Source organism: Mustela nivalis (assembly GCF_964662115.1).
Source record: "Mustela nivalis genome assembly, chromosome: 11".
NCBI lineage: Eukaryota > Metazoa > Chordata > Mammalia > Carnivora > Mustelidae > Mustela > Mustela nivalis.
Window position 1 is genome coordinate 5,688,189 of NC_139030.1, and position 18,471 is coordinate 5,706,659.

Genomic DNA, 18,471 nt, shown 5'->3' on the forward strand with positions numbered 1-18,471 from the left:
GATGGGCAGGAAAAATTTCCAATGCCTCTTTGTTTTTTTTTTTTTGTTTGTTTGTTTTGTTTTTTGTTTTTTTACTGTTTTCTTTGTTGTTCAGAGGCAACCCACAGAAGGGGAGAAGATATTTGCAAATGACAGTACAGACAAAAGGTTGATATCCAGGATCTATAATGAACTCCTCAAACTCAACACACACAAAACAGACAATCATATCAAAAAATGGGCAGAAGATATGGACAGACACTTCTCCAATGAAGACATACAAATGGCTATCAGACACATGAAAAAATGTTCATCATCACTAGCCATCAGGGAGATTCAAATTAAAACCACATTGAGATATCACCTTACACCAGTTAGAATGGCCAAAATTAACAAGATAGGAAACAACATGTGTTGGAGGGGATGTGGAGAAAGGGGAATCCTCTTACACTGTTGGTGGGAATGCAAGTTGGTGCAGCCACTTTGGAAAACAGTGTGGAGATTCCTCAAGAACTTAAAAATAGAGCTACCCTATGACCCTGCCATTGCACTCCTGGGTATTTACCCCAAAGATACAGATGTAGTGAAAAGAAGGGCCATCTGTACCCCAATGTTTATAGCAGCAATGGCCACAGTCGCCAAACTGTGGAAAGAACCAAGATGCCCTTCAACAGACAAATGGATAAGGAAAATGTGGTCCATATACACTATGGAGTATTATGCCTCCATCAGAAAGGATGAATACCCAACTTTTGTAGCAACATGGACGGGACTGGAAGAGATGATGCTGAGTGAAATAAGTTAAGCAGAGAGAGTCAATTATCATATGGTTTCACTTATTTGTGGAGCATAACAAATAGCATGGAGGAAATGGGGAGTTAGAGAGGAGAAGGAGTTCAGGGAAATTGGAAGGGGAGGTGAACCATGAGAGACTATGGACTCTGAAAAACAATCTGATGGGTTTGAAGGGGTGGGGGTGGGAATTGGGGTACCAGGTGGTGGGTATTATAGAGGGCACGGATAGCATGGAGCACTGGGTGTGGTGAAAAAATAATGAATACTGTTATGCTGAAAATAAATAAAAAATAAATTAAAAACAAAGTTAAAAAAAAATTTCCAATGCATGAAACTACAAGGATTGTAGCCTATTATTCTTAAAAGGTGGTTAAGTGCTACTAATAGGAGGATTATTGTTTCCCTCAAATGGGTTTTTACTCTGGTGTCACTAAATACTTAGTAACTACTGAGTAATTACTGCTTGTACCTTGGAATTGTTATATCACAAATTACATTGTAAAGGGAACCAGTCCATCCAAGATTTTTCATTGATGGGGGTGGAACTAAGATAGCAAAACACTAAATTATATGTGGTTGGGTATTAGGGCAGGACTGTCATGGTTCTGGTTTTGTTAAGCTATAATCTTCTCTTTATTTACGTCCGAACTTTAGTGAGAACAAGAGTTTCCTTGAGTGAAATAATGTTATGATCTTGTCTGTCTCAAGACTTGATGATGAGTTCTTTAAGGACAAAACTCTTATCTTATTCATCTTTGGTACTCCAATACTCAACTCAAGACTTGGTATAGAATAGCCACTTAATTAATTATGTTGATTTGGGATAGGGAACATGTAAACATTTTTCAGTGGGGAAAGGAAGAGACACTAAGAAGCGGGATTTAAGAAAGAAAAGTCTCAATGTGGGTGGGAGGAGATGAGGTGATTGCTCAGTGTGTGAGGAGAGGTTAGATTAAGAAGAGAAGGAGATCTGTTCTGATTAAGAAAGCAAAGTGAAAGAAGCCGAGTAAGGGATGAGTGGCATAGAAAGGGGAGGTAATTTAGACAGGCTTCCACTTCTCTATAATGTTGCTTCTTAACAAAGTTTTGAGTAAAAGACGGGTGTGTAAAAAAGAGAGAGAGAGACAGAGACAGATACAGAGAGACAGAGGGAGGGAGGGTGGGAAAACTCTGACTTAAGGACATGAGCATTATGGCACAGAAAGAAAAATAATCTTATACTATGGCTCTGCCATTTATCTGTATGACATTGAATAAGATGCTAAGCTTCTCAGAATTTCTTCTTATGAAAAGAAGAACTTAGCTCCCTAATTCAATGTGATAATTTAATTACCTATCACAAATGAAATATCTTTGTTAACTCTAAAGCATAATGCAAATGTGTTTCTTTAAAAAGTATATTTATAGCTTAGTTGAGTTGAAGAAAGGAGATTAATTCACATAAACATTATGACGAATTAAGTATAAAATGTTGAGAAAGCTAATAGAAAGAAGAATTACAGAATATCAGCTTGGTGCATTTTGGAAATCATTGACACAATCTCCCATACTGTATAATAATATTAGGTCTTGTAATTATTTATGCTTGTATCTCTATATGTCTTTCTCCATCCAATTTGTAAAATCCTAACATCCTCAAAAAGGAGACCGTATCATACTTATCTCTGTATGTCAGCATCTATTAATGCCTAATCTATAAGCTAATTGCTCAATACCTGTATCTTGAATCAATCTATTGAAATATCTTATTTTACAACTGGAGAAACAGGCTCAGGTAATTCAAGCGACTCTGCAAACCTAATGTAACTAAGTTATCTCATTGCCAGTTTACTCTTTTTCTAATCAGATCTCAGGAAAGAGGTGGGTATTCAGCTTGAGTTCAGTGAGTGAGGCATAGGAGTGAATAGAAGGAAGGGCTTTCCTGGCAGAACATCTTGAGCAAAGGCACTGAGTAGGGATGGCGATTGCATGTTCAGAAGGCCTTTTGCCGCAGTGGAAGGACTGCAATGGAAGGTACATGCATTTTTATGAGACTTTATAGGCTTCTACAGTCCTGAAACAAAGAATCAAGAAGCTGTCCAAAATAATAATACAGATCTTAACCACTTAGCAACTCATCTTGTACTGAACTCTAAGGTGGGTGACACTAGATTCATGTAAAATGAATATGAAATTGAACACATAAAATAAAATAAATACTTCCTTTTTGCCAATGTGTCCTTGGAAATACATCAGAAGAGACTTTCATAATTATAATGAGCAGAGGAGGTCTTAATTTATTTAAAAGGCAAATACCATTGGGTAACTTTGAAGTCACTAATGAAATCACATTTAGTTTCACTGGCCTTAATGAAGTACCCACTTACTCCAGAGAGAGAAGTGAGACACTAGTTCCTGACTTCTCTGTGTCTTAGACCCCAGTGTCATGCCTTTGTGTTGTGTGATACCAAACTGGATAGTTTGGATAGAATACATTTCAGGGATCATTGAAATAGTCATGGGAGGCTTCCTGGAGGAAGGATGACTTTGGGAGAACCTACAGAAACTACTGCTTAAAACCCTTCATTGTCTCCCTAATGGTGGCATGCAAAGCCCTCCAGATTTTCTTAACTGGTCAGTTTTGTCTCCCAACCTTTTCCTTTCATTCCCACACACTCCAGTCATACCTAATTGCTTTTGTTCCTTAAGGGTTTTTTATTTTCTTTTCTTTTTTTTTTTACTATTTTGTACCTCGAGTCCTTAAACAAACTTATTTTTCTATGGGATATACCATTGCCCTCCTTCTGTCTGGACAGAATGTCCCTTCACTGCTCAAAACCCAGACAACTGTTCCTTTCCCATATAAGATACAGTTGATTGATAACTTCTTTGTTCCACTCTGTATCTTATACCACCTTTCTTATGCACTTATCTCATTGTACTGCATCCTTTTTTATTTTTAATAAAATTTTCTTTGTTTTTATCTATAGATTGTTAGCTTAAGGATAAATCTGCATGTATTACTGGGGACATGTCCCCAGTAATGATGCAGTGTAGGTGATCTCTTTGTTGAACAAATGAATGAATAAATGCAGGGTGAATAGTTTGATGAGTCCAGCATCCAACCAGTTGTATTAGGTAGGATGCAGATGTGTTTGGGTACAAGAACTAGACAAAGGAACTCTATTAGCTTAAATGCAAATTGGTTCATGGAAATTTTCTGTGGGGGTTGGAAGCCCAGGGTAGCATGGTTAAGCAGCTCCCTGGGGTTGGCAAGATGTGACTCCTTTTCCCTCTGCTTTGCCTTCTCTTTGCTTCACTGTGGGGTTGAAAGTTGGCTGTCAATGGCTTCAGTGAGTCAGGCTTCCAGGTCCATATCAAGAGGGAGGAAGTTTCTCCTCTGAAAGATCTCTTAAGAGTGAAGATTATTCTCCCTAGAAGCCAATAGGTAAAAATTTTCCAGTTTTATTAGCCAAATTGAACTGAGTGTCCCCTCCTGAACTAGTAACTTGTGGGTGGGAGGAGAGATTTGCTGAGGAGTCCCATATTCTGCCTTAAAGCAGTGTAAAATTGGCTTTCAGGAAAACACAGGAGCAGATGCTGAAAGCCCAATCAAATAGGGCTCTTTAAAATAGAAGAGGGTGGGAATTGGGGGTGACAATAATGACAACAATGAAATGGAAAGGGTGCACCCAAAAGTCACTCATCATGTGGTGTGTTGACCCTGGCTGGGGGTTTGGATTTGGAGTTCTCTCTCAGTGTCCTTCTCCTTATAAAAATAAAGTAACAGTATAATTACACACACACACACACACACACACACACCCCTCCAAAGTTTAATCTGACCTTCTGTTCATAACCTGCCATCAAGGTAAAAATGAAAGTACCATCTGCTTGTGTCTCTGTCAGTCTGCAGAAAGTGACCTACTCTCCAGAGAAGCCAACTTGCTGCTTTTAGAATCTACATAAAATTTCCTTCAGGAGACACATTTGTCACTGTCTAATGCCTTCTCCCCACTCTATGAGAAAAAATTACAAGTGCAAAAGTCCTGTCCAACACAGGAAAGTGTCAGCATCTGAATTTTTGATGTACTTGCCCAGACCAGACTGAGGGATTCAGCATTATGGATCCCCATCATGTGCCAGTGATTTTTCCATATTGTTATCCTTAATCTTCCCAGTGGTCACACTCGAAGACACACAAAAGAGGCTTCACAGGGAAAGCACTTTTTCTGGTAAGCCAAGCGTGTCAAAGATGTAGCCAATCTACTTTCTTCATTTGCATCCTCCATCTTTGTGCTAAGGTTTTCTTTTGACAAACCTTCTCTTCTAACTGTGGCATTTTTTTCACTTCATCATAAAAACACAAATGAAAAACAAACATGATCAAACAAACTAATAACTTCTCTCCTGCAAAAACAAAAAACAAAAGATGCAAAATCAAACCAAACCACCACTGCCACCACTGCCACCACCACCAGCTTCTGGTTTCATATAAGTGCATCCATCATGAGTTCAAAACTTTGAGTTTATCTGACATAATTTTATATTCATCTCACTGAATTCTAAGAAAATGCAAATATGTTTAAAAAGTGAGCAAAGCTGGACACAAGAAGGAAAGACTTCAGTTAAATATGTTCATCTTGGTGATGCATATTAGCTGGCAGTCTCCTTTTCCATTTCAGTCTTTGATTTTGTCTCCCATTAAAGGAAGAAATTCATTAGTTCAACAAATACTCATATATACTATAGGATCTGGAGACATAGCCATGGATAAAATCTAACTGGATTTGCTCTTTCAGAGTTTACTTTCAGAGGGAAAAGATGGAGACTAAAACCATGAGTCAAAATGTGATCAAGAGAATTACAGCTGGTGATAATTTCTATGAAGATAGTAAAACAAGCAGATGTGGTACAAAATACCCAAAGTGAGGAGCTAAGTTTGATGGAAGGAAAACACACTGGAAGAAAGCATTTGATCAGAGACCTCATGATGGGAAGGACCCAGCCACGGGGAGGTATGGGGTAGTTCTTCTAGTAAAGGAGCATCAGAGATAAAGTTTGGAAGTCAAGAGTGAGCTTGACTTGTTTGGAAAGGCTAGAGGGAGTGAGGAAAGAGTGATGGGTGGTCTCTGAATTCCTGCCTTTTATTCTATGGATCATCCTGACTCTAGTAAATAATTTAACTCTCCAGCATTCTTTCTTATATACGTCATGGACATGTTAGCAATGCACAAGCCAGAATCCACATCAAGTGGACTTTTTGAGATGATGTAGATAGCCAAGAGCATAGGAAAGATAGACTCATCCCTCATCCACCTGTAGGTGACTGTGAGAGGTCCATGCAAGACCATCCTTTTTTCTAATACCAAATATGTTTGAGGGTCCCCAAAACAAATTTTAGGTTCAATAATTTATTAGAAGAACTCACAGAACTTACTTACTGAAGGTTGTTACATTCATGGTTACAATTTATTTCAGAGAAAGGATACAGATGAAAATCAGTCAAGGCAAGAAGCATATAGGGCTGAGTCTAGGAGAGTATGAAATGTGGAATTTTCAGTTGTTCTCCCCATGAAGTCAGGATGACGTTTGTCTCCTGGCATTTATGTGTGATCGTACACATGGGGTATTACCCATCAGGAAAGCTCACCGAGGCTTAGGGTTTAGAATTTCTACTAGGGCTCCATCATGTTAGGCATAATTGATTGCACAAGTGGATGACCTCAGTCACAAGCCCCTCCAAAGACTGACTGATGTTATATGGCTCACAGCCCTCATCTAAATAACATTGTTACTATCTAGTGTGGTTAGTCCCTACTCTAAATCACATTGCTAGACTATAACAGGTGACCTTGGTGCAACTCAAGATTCCCAGGCAAACAAAGATACCCCTATCAGGCATGGCATTCCAAGGGCCTAGATATCATTTTCCAGGGCAAAGTCCAGATACTTTTTCTGGAAGTTTAAATTCTTGACTGCACACTGAGCTACACATTTCCACCGAACATTGTTTCAGTGGTGTTCAGGCTTCTGGCACACATGACTGCTCTTCTCTTGGTCCGGACCTGTTGATGGCAGTGGGTGTGATGTGGGTGTGGCTAGATTATAGTGAGAAGGTGGTTCCCTGTAGTGGTGGCACATCAGGGCTTGAGTACCTTCTATCTACCCCAGATGGGATATTTTCTTGCTTTGTCAGACTATTCGGCTTTGAAGCAGACATCAACTGGGGATGACCTGGGAGTCAGAGTGGAATCATGATGGAAAGCATCCTTGACAGGCTATGCTCAAACAGCACTCTGTTCAGAAAGGGAAAAGTGGAGGGGAGGCAACAAATAACCTTTTGCCATCACTAAGGCAACTACTCTACTTCAATACTCTGAATCTTCCAGATTCCTTCATGAGCCTCATCTCTTCTTCCCACCATAAAGTTCTTAGCTTTGGTTGAATCCTTATTCATTGCTGCATTGCTTATGAATCCCCTGTGGGCCATGATATTTGAGGTAGCTGCCTTTCCATTGTGATGACATCTGGTATCTGACAAAGAGAGTGTGAGAACAGCATTGCCTGTGGGGCCACTTGAGATGGGTCCCCCTTCCTGCTATAGATCTACAGTCTCCATGTTAGGGCCTCCAACCACCCATCTCACTTTGATTTAAACTACTGTACCTGAAATGGCCCTCTATTTTTTTTTTTTTTCTCAACCCCTGCTCTCTCTTCCCAAATCTACCTAGGTATGCTCCAATCTGAAATATCCCTCCAAGAGGCAGTGTGATGGGCCAACTGGGATGAAGAGTCACACAGTAATCAATTAAAAAGCCAAGTCTGCCTGTTGCTAGCTTCAGTCACTTGGGAAAATCACTTCAAATATCTGAACCTGTTTTCTCCTTCATAAAGTGTCACAGGCTTTTTATGAATGAGTTTGTACACACAGTCCTTTAGGCAGTGATCAATGCATTATTAGGTATTATTATTGTGAGGGTACCTGTTGTGAAGGTTAAATGAGGGAATACACTGCCATTAGTGCATAGCAGTTGCTCACTGCATGTTTTCTTTCTCACTAAGGTCTTCATTGTCCTCTTTTTCCAGCTTATGATGCATACCAGTTTGACAGCTACACACACACACACACACACACACACACACGCCCGCACAAATCTCTTAACTTTCTTATCTCCAACCACACAGCCTCCTTGCTCAAGTACATCAAATATAGTCCATTTTCAGACATTTGCCCTTGTGTTATTTTTTGCTTGCATACTCTTCCCCAAGATAGCCATATAACTCAACACTTTGCTTCATTTGGGTCTGTGCTTACACACCAACTCTTGATCTGCATTCCAAAGAGCAGCTTCAGTTATACTTGCCTTTCCCTGCTTCCTTTTTCCTCATGGCTCTTAACACCTCTGACATTATGTCATATATCTGATTATTTATTTTCATTGCTTTTCATCAGAATTTAAGCTATACCAGGATGGGTTCTGGGTTCAATATTTTACTCTCTGTTCCTAGAACAGTGTTAGATATATAGTAGGTGCCCATCTAATAATTGTTGAAAAAAACTAAAGGACATTCTCTTGGATTGTATTCTCATGGTTTTCATGTTTTATTTACTCAGACAGGCCTGGAGGACAGAGTCCTGGACTTAAGAGTTTCTGTCACCCATTCAGTACACTGCAAAAACATTGCTTATATCTCATATTCAATGAAAATATCTAGAATTCAATTGTATTCATCTACCCATTAATGTCTTTTTATTGAAAACAAATTTACTGGTGTCTATTTTATACCTAGCTCTATGCTTAACTTTTAGGAATTGAAAAATGTCTTTAATGTCATTCTTCTTTCAAAATGTTTAGTCCAGTAAATTGAAATAACACTGCATTTTCCATAGTGACTCAGTACAATATATATAAAATACATACACATACATGCAATGGAAACAAATTTTTTAGGAAGCAGCACTCCCTGTTATTGTCTACACTATTCTTTTTCACTTTTCAAATGTGCTGGTAGTAACTCACTAAATGAATTGTGTGGCTCATCAATGAGTTATGACCCATGATTTAAAAAATACAACTATAATACAATTTAGTCACTTTCCTTGATTGCCTAAGGAATTATGTAGCTATTATTTCACCTTCATTCCATGTTTGTCTTCCCCACTATGATATTGATGATAATTATGTTATTACCCCTAATATATTAATATACACAAAATGCTGTTCTAAATGCATTTCATGGATTATCTTGTTAGATCATAACAAGACTTTGAGTTTAGGCTTAGTGTTAGCCCCATTAAACCGATGTGGAAAATGATCCAGAGAGATTACACAGTCACCTTATCTAAAATCTTACAGCTGGTGAGAGGCAGAGAGCTAGAATCTGTTGCCAGAGCTTTGTTTCAGCCATGACACCATGGTGATTCTCTAGAGGCCCTGGTCTCAAGCAAGGACCACATCTGTTTTCACTCACTGTTTTATCACCTGGTTTGAAATCCATGATTTCTCTGCTAGGCTCTTTTTCCCTTTCAGTGATATCCTCTCTCCATCTCACAGTGTTGTATATCATAAGACTATACCTGATCTTTATGCCCAGTTCCTGACACAGAGCTTCAAAACCCTGTGGGATTTCTTGAGTTAAAGGAGTGTTTGCTATGCCAATCAGATGACAAATGTAGATCCTTAGATAGCTTCAGGATAGGGTGTGGTCATCAGAAAGACCTAGTTTGTAATTACAGTTGGAACTTTTATCCACTCAACCTCTGGGTGGGGTTTCAGGGGCTTTTAGAGATTGAGTTCAAACATGTGGCCAGTGATTTGATCAATTATGCATATATAAATAAAACCCTCATAAAAACTCTGGACACCAAGTTCAGTGGAATTTCCTGGTTGAACATACTGTTATATTAGTTGGGTATTATGCCCCAATTCTATGAGGAGAAGGCACAGAAGTTCTTCCCACTACCCCAAGACCTTAACCCATGCATCTCTTCATTTGGTTAGTCCTGATCTATATCCCTTATAATACTATAAGTTATAATCATGAGTAAGCATTTTAGTGTATTTTGAAACTCATTCTAGTGAGTTATCAAACTGACATAACTTTGCTTGTAGGATTCCCTGAATTTATAGCCAGTCAGTCAGAAGTATATATGGCCCCCCAAGACTTGCAGTGGGAGGATGAAGAGGGGCAATCCTGTGAAGGACTGAGGAGTTATGGTATCTGACACTAATTCTTGTGTCAGAGCTGCATTGCAATCTACGCCATCCAGTGGAAAAGGAGCATTTTTGGATTTGTAGCTGGCCAGGAAGGAGTGTGGGTGGCTTGGGATACCTAAAGCTTAAGTCTGGTGTCTGAAATGGGGGCAATCTAATGAAAGACTTTTCCCTTAACTGTGGGGTCAGGTCTGTGCTAACCCTGGGTGGTTAATGTCAGAATTGAATTGAATTGAAGGACACCCAGTGGGTGCCAGAGAACTGTCAGAACACTCGTAGGAATCTGTGGGGATCTCTGTGCTTCACCGTGTCTCCTAACATTAATACACAACATCATGATTAATGAGACTTAAATTCCAAACACCACACCTACCACAGAAAAAGTTACCACATAAAATTCATATTTCCATGTGCCTTATGTTAAACATCAGTCTGTCAACAAGTTATTCTTTGGGGAAAGAAGGTCTTGTCAGTGGCTATGAATGCAGACTATGTGGGAACAAAGGGAATTGCAGAGACTTTGAAAGAAAATATACCTAAGCCAGTGCTCTGGATCTTCCACTTATTAGTGCTATGAACTGAACTCCCATCTTAACCTTTCTGGGCCTCAGTGTCTCCCCATCTACATCCACTGATGGTAGCAAAGTTTTAATAAATTTCATCATGTAATTATTTTCAAGAAATGCCAACTCAGCACACCATCCATCCTTTTCCAAGAACTCTTGGAACCATCTAATATATATGGGTCAGTTGTCCTAACCACTTGAAATGACTCAGAGTTAATTCAGGGGTGGTCCAATGATCCCAGGAACCTCCGCCCCTTCATCAGAGAGACCTCTGGTGAAGAGATCTTGCAGGGGATTTCCAAGAGTCCTCTGGCTGCAGATACTCCTGCAATCACTTTTGGGTATTTCCTTCCCTAATGCATCATGCTCGTCGTCCAATCCCCATGGTCCGCCACATCTCTGTGCAGACAGGAACTACTTACCTGTAAACTCAATGCTTATGAACACCAATATTCATCTGTTTTTCTAGGGAATTAACACTGATTTCCTTTCCTGTGCACTGAAATCTTTTGCTCCAATCTTTTGTTCCAAAATCTTTTGTTCCTTCCAGCTCCAGCTGACTGCAGCTCCCTGTCTCCTTACATCACCAAAATGTCCATTCTAACACATCCTAGAGTCTCCTTCTGAACTACAAAGTTTTTGTACTATTTTTTCATGGAGCCTTATATAGTATGTGGCCATGAGGTTTCTGTTAATTCCTGTTTTATTTTCATATCATCAACAAAAGTGAGATCTGACATCTATTTTACAGAGCTGTTAAGGATGAAATAAGAAAACACATATGAAGTGTGACTTATTGCTGGAATCTGATAAATATTAATTTGCCTTCTTGCTCCACCCACACAAAGATAGGAACGTATATCCCTCTGGTACAATTTAAGTGCAGGGGAGGTTTCTAGATTGTTAATGTCTGCCTCACACTCTCTTCCCTGGGCTGCTCTCCATTATCACCACCCAGTTACAGAGCAGAAAGTCCAGGATTCCTTATCCCTCTGGTTGTGGCCTGGGATTTTCAGTGCTGGTCTCTGTTGGGAGACTTCCCTTCAGGGAAGTTTTTTTTTTTTTCTTTGGTAACTTGGATTCTGGGTTGATCCTCACTGTTTTAGAATAGCCCTTTCCTCTCTGACTTCAAGAAGAGAAGAGGGGCTGCCTTACTTAGAGTTCACCCAGAAAACTGCCTCATTTCAGAAATGCTGGAGAGCATCTCCTACTATAATATGCCCCACTGCCTGAGGTCTGGGTGGAGGGCATTGAGGAAGGGGGCTGAGAGTTCCCTTGTATCAACTCCATATAGGTGTCTGAGAGCAGGATCATTGCAATCCTACTGGCACTGAAGTGTGCTCAGAGGCCCTCTTGTACTTTTACATCTTATATCTTGAGGCTCATTGTCTAAGGATGTCTCTTCTTTAGTGCTTCTGGAGGGGAAGAACTTAACACCATTCCTGAGCTTAAACCCTTAGGAAGTGGCAGAATGGGAACCAAAACCCAGGGATCTAACACAGAACGTCAGAGAAGCAAGAGGTTTTAGAGAACAGGGAGTCACTGCCTTGTTTTCAGAAAATAAAACTGATTAGGGAGGTTATGAGCCTTGCCAAGCCACATTAGAAGTTTATAACATGTTTGCAACTGCTCTATTGGACTTTGTACAAGACCTAAAAGGCCAGGATGAACATTCGAAGCATCATGCACAGGCCAGGGAGCCAGCCATGATGGCCCATGATAGCTTATGACCTTGCCATCCTTGTGACCTTCAATCTTGTTGTCTCCATTGGTATTTTCGATCATGTTTTGTGAGGGATTGGGAATGAGAAAACAAGCTCAGGGCGGTGTTGCCCTTCACTGACTTCCCAGATCATACTGCTTCTGCTCTCAGGCCCCACAGATCCACCAATTGGATCTGCTGGCAACTGCCCCCCCTTCCCAGGCATACTGTCCACCATGTTTAAGGATAATGGTGAGGTGAAGAAAAAGTGCTGAAATTAAGGATTCAAGAGATTAGTACAAGTCCCTGCTGCATGCAACATAGATATACTAGCAGATTACTTGTTGTTTCTCTGAAATTCAAATGTACCTGAGCATCTTGTGTTTATCTGGAAATCCTGGTTGTGGGGAATCTGGAAAATGAGGAGATGGAAACACCTTCAGCCCTCACATGGTCTGTCCCATTGGGCTGTGATGTTTTCAGGTGTGAGAGATTCTGAGGTATGGTGAATGTCTAGAATGCCCTGGATCACCCTGGGTCAAGATTCTACTGCAACTGGCCATTTTGCCTACCCTTGGAATTAGATGCGGGTTGAGTCCTGCTGTCTTATCTGGATGGACAACACTTTCACACTTTCTAAAAAGGAACATCTAATTGGATTGGGAGGGGCACCTGGGTGAACCTCACACTATACTCTGTTTTTTATGTCCTGTTTGGTCCCGAACAATTTGCCACTTCTCGTCCAACTTGTCATAGCCAGAGAGAAAACCTTGCTGATCTATCCATGGGAGGATGTACCAATGGGCACACTTCTCAAAAAGGGTTGACATTTCGCACTTTGTGGGCTATAGTGAAAATCCTTTTCTCTATGTCAGTTATCTGTAATCTAATAAGAAATGAAATGAAGCAAGATGTAAAAGAGTTAGATGTCTATGTATATAATATAAGGTATGATTTTTTATTTTTTTTTTAATTTTATTTTATTTTTTCAGTGTTCCAAGATTCATTGTTTATGTACAACACCCCATGCTCCATGCAATAAGTGCCCTCCTTAATACCTACCACCAGGCTCACATGACCCCCCCCACCCCCTCCCTTCCAAAACCCTCAGTTTGTTTCTCAGATTCCACAGTCTCTCATGCTACATCCCCACCTCTGATTTCCGCGAATTCACTTTTCCTTTCCTTCTTCTAATGTCCTCCATGTTATTCCTTATGCTCCACAAGTAAGTGAAACCATATCATAATTGACTTCTCTGCTTGACTTATTTCACTCAGCATAATCTCTTCCAGTACTGTCCATGTCTATGTTGATATAAAGTTGGGTATTCATCCTTTTTGATAGAAGTGTAATAAATTTCATTGTATATATGAACCATATCTCCTTAATATAAAGTATTATTATAGAGAGCCGAAGTCAAGAACTCAGAGCTATTGGTTTTAGATGTCACATATGTTGTTGGGTGGTAGGCCAGGCCTCACAGAATACCCTGAAGTACTTTAACAGAGAGTGGCCAGCTGTCTCCACCATCATGTGAGCCTAGTCTCACTACAGGCCACAATTATTTGTCTGCTCAACTATTTGATGTTTTAAAAATTATAGTCACAGATTGAACATGTAGAGGTTAGATTGAGCCTCCAAGGGGGCATCTGTTTTTTAAAATCCAGAAAACTTATAATTTCAATTTATATCTGCTCTTGTAACATCAGATCTTGCAAATGTGGGGCCACATTTCCTCAAGAAGCACTTGACCAACGTTAAGTAGTGGCTGCCTCTGTAAATAGTTCTCATTTCCTATTGTGTCCACAGCACCCACCACTCCTCTTTGCTTACACTTAGCCCAATTTACCTGGTCACACTGACTGCCTGGGTCAACCCTGCCCTACTTCAATGTTACCCCCCATTTTATGGGACCAGAATGCTGAGTGCAAGCTGAATCCAGGCAGCTTCTTTCATTCTGAGTCTACTGGAGTCATTTATTTGTTTATTCATTCAACAAGTAAACACTAAGTGCCTGCATGGACATATTTAAACAGGAGCATTTAAACACGATTGGTCCATGCCTTCAAGGAAAGCATGATTTAGTTGGGAAGATGGGCAAGCTGACAAACATAGTACAACATGACAACTAATTAAATGGAAATGTTTTATGGATTCAGGGGATAAGTGATGCCAAAATGGTGCACAGGATGGTCAAGGAAAACTACCAGCCTTTCCAGAGAAGCTGGTTTGTTCTTGGTCTGAAAGACAATTAGGACGGAGACTGGGGAGAAAAAGACAGTCTTCAAGCTGGGGAAGAACATTTTGTGAAAGATGAAAGTTACCATTACATATATACAGGAATAAACCAGTGTGTTTGGAATGGATGAGCAAGGGGAAATAGAGGAGCACTGATAGCACCAACTATACATAAAGGAGCATGGAGAATAGGAAGGCAGAGTCCATGAGGACGACTAGGCAGCCACCAAGCAGGTGAAGGTCCTAAATCCATGGGTATTGTGGATCTAGACCACTGGCAAGGACCAAAAGGAGTTGTCGGCAATGGAAGAAGCTGGGATGTAGATGAACACAGACCCAAGACCATGCATGCCATCCTTAGTGTCCTCTATATAGCAGCAGCCTTTGGTGGATAGAGATAGATGAGCCAAGGAGAGATGCAGATATTTCTCACCCCTAGCAGTGACGTTGGATGACTTCTGACAGTTTTGTCAGCCTCCAGCAGAGGTAGGGGGCACAAGTGAAAAAATATCAACCATACCTCCACCCCATTCTGCATTTTTGGAGTCCAATGCCTGGCTTAAGAGAAGGGAAAACTTGTCATTCAAAATAAGATTAAAATTTTAAACTGTATGAGCTTGCAATAATCAGAAGTGACTGAGACTTAAGGTTCTACATAAAATGTCTTTGGAGGACAAGAAGAGAATCTGACAGAGCCTGGTTGAAAGTATTAGAGAAAATAGGGTGTTTACCGGTTTGGGCTCCGTTGGCTACAGGTTGCTTAATACACTGGTTACACAGGATTGGACATGATTTATGGCAATCTGAAGGTCTTATCTGAATGGCTGATCCTGATTCAGAGATAGACAAAGATGGCTGGCCATGAAGGGAGTTAGAAACAGCCAAAGAAGGGGCGCCTGGGTGGCTCAGTGGGTTAATCCTCTGCCTTCGGCTCAGGTCATGATCTCAGGGTCCTGGGATCGAGCCCCACATCGGGCTCTCTGCTCGGCAGGGGGCCTGCTTCCTCCTCTCTGCCTCCTCTCTGCCTGTGTCTCTGCCTACTTGTGATCTCTGTCTGTCAAATAAATAAATAAAATCTTAAAAAAAAAAAAAAAAAGAAACAGCCAAAGAAGGCCTAAGGCACATTTCCCCAGCAGGGTGCTGTAATCAAGGGCATCTATCTGCCCACCAGGAGTTGAAGAAACAGCAGGAGAGTTCATGGATCAGACCAGAGGTAGGGCAGCTGATCTCACCCAGGTGAGATTTCTAAGGAAAGAAGACGCAGAAAAGCAATGCAAGCAGGCAATGCAGGCACACATACTCTACCCGACTTATGGTCAGAACATACCTGTGACAGCATGTGTCCATCAATATGTGTCCTTCCAAATGCAGACCAGCCACTTTCTTATGTCAGCAGTGACCATGGCTACATACTGATCAGCATGGCCATTATGTTTCCTCTTAGTCCCAATTACTGTAAATGAATTTCAGCAGAACCACTAAGAAGTAGAAAGATTTATAACGTATTAACTCTCATTTAGTTTAACAGAATTGTCTAAATCCATAAATCCAAGCTTGCCTTATGCTCACATTTTTATAGCTCCTGCTTGGCAATAATACTATTTTTTTTTCTTTTCCCTTCTTTCCTTCCTCTGCCATTCTTTCTCTCCCTCCCACTCTGTTCCGCCTTCAGAATCAGCCTGGGTTCTGCAACTCTGTCAGACACTTTGCAAGCCAGGAGATGAGAGCTTCCAGAGAGCTGTGTAAACTAGATTTGTGGGTGTCTCTGCAAATACTCCTGTTTAGTCATAAACAAGTAAGTATAAATGAAGCATGACAAGCAATTTGCTGCATGGAACCTGATATTAATGACTTGACATATTCATACCTACTTGTACAGACTTTTTTTTTTTCTAGTGACATATTCTTGTCCAAAGTATTCTATATTAGGGATACCCCTTTCCTCATATTAAGAGGAGAACAGCTTCCCAATAATTTGGGGAATTAGGACATTCACCGGCCCTTCTGCTTTCTTCCATGACTGCCCTCTTCAGAACCGTTATACCCAGGAGGGACTGGTCTAAAGCAAACCTTCACATAAAGTAACAAAGTCCTCAGGCTATTATTTAGGATACAAAGGCCATGATGATAGGACATAAGACAAACAGGATTTAAAAAGACAGTTCATGCCATGTGTTCATCTATGCCGAGACCACGGAAACTGAGCTAAGGAAGAGGGTAGCGAGGAAAGAGAGGGACGGGAGCCAGCTGGGGCCCTGCTTTTGGCTTCTGCTCCCTGGCAAGTCAGGAGGGCATGGAGAATTGAGAAGCACTGTGCTCCGTTGGGACTAGACAGAAGGGAGGTGGCAGCTTCACAGCTTGGGGCTTGGTACCATATCCTGGTGGGATGAAGAATTTGGGGATAGGGAAGCAATACAGATCAAGGTCCCCCAGGACTTTTCTCTTACCAATTTCAGGATTATTTTAAGCATTGGAAAGGAAGCAGGGAAGCAATGGGGTATAGAGATGACTGGTGTATCGGGGGCTGGGGACAGAGGAATAGTGAGGAGCTACTGGCATCATCCATTTGTGAAGTGACATGGCTGGAATAGGGCACAGCAGTGGGAATATCTATGATTCAACATGAAGTCCACTAGGTCTGCGTGTCTGAGAAGAGAGAGAAAAGGAAGAGGCAGGTGACATGATGATGACACAGGGGTATCTCAGAGATGCAAACTTCTATTGGATTCCAGATCGTCCCTCGCACCACCAACTTCAGGGTACATTTTCTCTTTTACAATACATTAGCTGTTTGACCTGAAACACAAATACCAAGCAGATTAAACATTAGTATGAGTGTTTGGACTTGGTTTTCTATAGTTCCATGATTGAAACAGACCTTGAAGAACCAAACTCAAATTGTTAGCTTCATCCCTGAGGCCCTCGGGATTTCATAAGGACAGGAAACAAGAATCCCATGAATTATTTCCTCCTCAGGAGAGACCCTTCTCCCCAAACTATTATGTAACATTTTAAGAGACGGAAGGGGATAAAACAAAACTCCTCTTGAGATGATCAAAAATAAAATTAATTTCTATTCTCAGGATGAGAATGGAAATTTCTTTCACTGAGCCCAGAGGCTGCTCTTTCTCTGGCCATTTATGGAGGGTTGATTTACCTCATCACACATTCATCCAGGCCCCTCATGCATATTGCGTTGTGCCTGGCGCTGTTGCTTTGATTCTGACAGCAGCGAGCCTCAATCGGAGAGAAGATTTCCCTGTTACAGCCCAACATAGGCCCAAGCAGCCCAGCTTCTGAAGGAAGCTGGATTGCACAAAATCTTGACTATCATGGCTATTACAGAGTGAACAAGAGGCTATAGGGATTTTCTGGAACACCAGAAAGAGTGCTGTGAGAAAGGGAGGGAGACCAGTGCTTCTGCTTTCTGCTTGAAATTATGTTTATGACAACTCCAACTCTGACCAACTGAACCAAACCAAACCAAACCAAACCAAACCAAAACCAAAACCATTCACTGGGCAGACTTCTCAGTGGATTAAGGAGCACATGAACTGCAATATGGAGCCTTCATGACCAATCACAGTTACCTGAGACACAGCATATGCTCTCATGTGCCTTCTCTTATAATGTGAACTTCGTAGTTTCTAAATTTAAATGTTTTTATTATTAAAAAAAATATATGGTACTGCCCTGTAATTAAACGTACTGATGCTTTGTTTCCATACTAGATTGTAAACCACTCTAGGACAAGGACCATGGCGTATTCATCTTTGCTTCCTCACAGTCTCTGAAAACATCATGTGAGGCATGGCATCTAGTAGCATGGATAAGAACACAGATAGGAAGCAGGGAGGCTGTCTCTGATTTTATCCCCTTGTAGCATGGCACCTTGTGCAATGGATCTCAGACTTCTTATCCAAAAAGTGAGTGCAGCAAGTAGTTATGTTATTGCCAGAATTGTCAGGCATTATTGTCAGAATGAAATGGCATC